The following is a 3877-nucleotide window of genomic DNA, read 5'->3' on the forward strand; positions in this document are numbered from 1 at the left end:
CGTATATAATATATATATATATCATTGTACGTTATATTTACGTGTGATCTCCACGGCAGGCTCAAGCACAAGGACGTGTTTGAGTTGATACACAAGCACGGCCTGTTCAACTCCATCTCCGACAAAATAGAGATGCTCGTCGATTTCGACACGGAGCGCGCTGTACGATTGCTGCTGGATAACATGGATCAAACACCGGTACGCTGGTCGATAAGCAACCATTGATATGATTTCATCTGTGTTCACTATTAATTTACACGTATATTCAAAGCACAATGGCTAGTGTGAAATTAAATCAAACGTAAAGGTAGAAATTTTTACGTACATTAAACCATTTACCATAAATCTATAAATTTATTGGTCTCCCATTTGTGTACACTCGAGGTAATAATCAATTCACTGATTTATTCTCTAAATTTCTCAGTATAACTAAAAAATGGGAACTATGAAAATGGGGGAATTTTAATAATGCTCTATTCTAGTAAATAGTTCACCATTAACATTATCCACATTTACAATAACAACAAAAAGGCAAGTATCATAAACATTGAGATACCTCATTAAGTAGTAAAAGAAACATAAATACTAACATTACTACATAAGTACTAAGTTAGAATACATTACATTGGTATACTCTTTGAACTCTGGTACTCTGTATGTACTTCAGTATGTGGGACATATTTTGCTGTGTGGCATGCATTTTGTTGTAGTCGTACTATTGTACGTTGTTCACACAGAGGTTATTGTACGTACTCTGGTATTAGTGTACCCCTGTATATTGTACGTACTTTAGTATAGTCACACGCCAATATGTTGTGCATACTGATGTTATTGTATATACTCTGTTATTATTATACTCCACCATGTTGTACGAACACTTGTACATTCTGGTGTACTGTATGTACTCTGGTATGTTCTACATGTTATGGTATGTTCTACGTGCTCTGGTATGTTCTACGTGCTCTGGTGTGTTGTATGTACTCTAGTATAATCATGTGCCACTGTGCTGCAAGTACCCTGTATTTTGTACGTATCCTGGCTTTTACGTACTAATAAAGTACTTGTAGTTAGTGTATTATGGCGCATTGTTCGTACCCCACGAGTCTTCGTCGCGATCGCTAATCCACGCTGCTTGAGTTGTCGCCCGGCGTGTCTTGGCACATTAACAGCTGCCGGAACGCGCGGCGGAATGCTGAGATCCTCACGTAATACAGGATCGGGTTCGTCACGGGGCCGACGGCGATCGAGACGAGCTGCGCCAGCAGGTAGAGCCACGTGTCGACGCAGAGCGGGCACGCGTACTGCAGCGTCTGCACGGCGACGATGCTCACGCTCTCCAGCAGGAAGGTCAGCAGCACGAGCGCCACCGTGCGCGTCGCCTTGTTCTCTCGGCGCGCGCTGGCGGCCGCTCGCCGCGGTGGCGCCTCGCTCGCGGCCGATGCGCCGCATGCTGGCCCCCGGTCGCGCGGCGGCCAGATGCGCGCGTAGCGACGACGCCGAGACGCGCCTGCCCGGTGCGAGGTACATGCCGCGCGGCGCGCACAGCGCCTGCGAAGTAGCCGCCGGTGCACGTAGCGGGGCGCCCGGCGAGCTCGTGGCAGAAGCGCGTGCCCTGCGACGACGCTCGCCAGTCCGAGTAGCACGAGCCAGCGCCGACCGGACCGCCCCGGCCCACGTGGCGGCGACGGCGCGGCTGAGGCGCGCGGCCGTGATCGAACGGCGCCGTAGGGCGCAGGCGGACGTGCGAAGACGCCGACGTGGCGCTCGGCCGACGACGAGGGCAAGACAGTGCGCTGAACGTGACGACTGCGCGCATCAGGAATCAGCCGTCGACGTCGGCGCAGCTGTTTGGCGCGGCGGCGCGAGCGCGTGCGGCGCGCTCGCCGTGAATTACGCGGGCCTGGCGCGAGTCGGCGACGGGACAGCGCGAGATCAGATGCAGCCGTGGCGGCTGGAGCGGCACGTAGGCGGCTAGCGCGCGCCGCCCGACGACGACAACGCGCGTTATCCGACGAGCGACGAACGACTAGCGTGCCGTGGCGACTGCGACGTCGACGCGGGCGTCGTGACGAGAGTGTCTTGTTGATCGAGCGGGGTGCAGCATTTATCCACTGCAGGGTCGGCCATTGCTGGTCCTACTGTACGTTGGTAATCGTTACCACACGTGTGCTAGCTGTGATGATCCTACTGTAGTTGGTAATGTTACACAGCTGGAGTAGCCTCATGTCAAGTGGGGTATGATACTACTGCGGCGGTGTTATACGACTTTCTCATGTTGATCCAGAAGTCACTTGTATACTATAGGGTCGTTACCGGCAGGTCTACAGATGTCCGCGTCATCTGCTCTCCACACAAGAATTACTCTATATTGTCATTTTTAGCAGTGCGGTTACAGATGTCCGGCATGCTCTCATACAAAACATCCGCTCTATACTGTTAGTGTATTTCAGCCGACGGTCCACACATGTCCGTGTGCTCTCAACACAATAATCGCTATACAAAAAAAAAAAAAAAAAAAAAAAAAATAAAAAAACTAATTACTGTGTATCAGGCAGGTATAGCAGATGTGTGTGTGTGTTTTCCACACAATAATTACTGTTATGTGGATTTTGCGTAAAATCAACGGTCACATCTTCTCGATGCTGGTGTTGTTGTCTCAACGTGGCCTCTTGTGTGTCGCGAGTGCAGTTCACTTGCTGATAATCTTGTGTGGTCATTTGGCTTCCTCTGCTGCTCTCCTGGTTCGAACGCGTTGCCAGATAAACAGTAGAGTTGACTGTGAAATCGATACATTGGATCGCTGATCATCCGCATGGCTTATTTCCAAATATTTGCTCGATGCCTGCATGTGGATTTGTCCAGACATTGTACATAATACGGGCTGATTTCCTCTCTGTGGAACTGAAAAGCCGATACGAGTAACTATAACTAGTATGCCATGTATGGTCTTTGCGTTTTTTTACAGATTGATATGGTGGCTCGAGTCAGGCCTGGAACGACGACCGCGGATTTTACAACATGTGGTATGCTCCATGAGCCTGACAGTAAAAGACACGCAAACATCAAATACTCTGCATTATGCAAAATTAGGGCGAGCCTTTGATTATCGCAAATTAGTCTGCGATCATTTCAAACCTTCTTTGGTAAAAGATTCTGTATGGGTTTAGTCTCCTCTAACGTTAAAGATTCGGCCTTCAGTTACTTGTGCTATTATGGCTTCTAAATCGTCAACCAAGAAGAACCAGTCTGTAAAGTATGTTACGTCTACATATTGATAAAATGTTATAAATAGCCTACGTATAGTGAATAACTCGTTCAGCCGTATGTTGTCAGAACTGCCTATGCGTGAAAAAGATATCGCTATATTACCATTGTTTACCCACAATATTGTTTCTTTCTGCAGTATTTGGACAAGTTGTTGTCAGAAGGCCCCTCATGCGTGGGCAGCAGTACCATGGGTTGCAGGTGCGGTGTACCCCGCCACTGGCTGCTCATATAAAACCTGCTCGTTTGACAGCCAGAATTATTCAAACTAATCAACTAAGGTAGCAGAGAAATGTTGTATATAGATGAGTCAGAATGGGAGATGAAAATTCAAATTACTGCGAATTCGAATTCTTAATCCGTGTCTCTGTAAGTTTGTATAGTATCCTCTCGATATATTTGGTGCATTAATTGGAATCTTTGTCACTGTTTTCGTGCATAAGTTAGTGCCGATGTGAGTTGTAACGTTATAACTAACAACATAATCAATTAAATTAGTGCATTTACTATATATATAGAGAGAGAGAGGGAGGGGATGGAGATCATGCAGAGAAAAGAGGGAGAGAGAGAGAGAGGAGAGGTGGATAGACAGATGGATGAATGGATTCATAGA

General features: G+C 47.6%; 1 protein-coding gene across 1 annotated transcript in view; it reads left to right on the forward strand.

The window, feature by feature from the left end:
* The window catches only part of LOC106806499 (vacuolar protein sorting-associated protein 41 homolog), a 54977-nt gene that overhangs the window by 15455 nt on the left and 35645 nt on the right, over positions 1-3877 (forward strand). The gene's annotated exons all lie outside the window — the stretch shown is intronic.

The sequence above is a fragment of the Priapulus caudatus genome, unplaced genomic scaffold (genome assembly GCF_000485595.1).
Source record: "Priapulus caudatus unplaced genomic scaffold, Priapulus_caudatus-5.0.1 Scaffold165, whole genome shotgun sequence".
NCBI classification, from domain to species: Eukaryota; Metazoa; Priapulida; class Priapulimorpha; order Priapulimorphida; family Priapulidae; genus Priapulus; species Priapulus caudatus.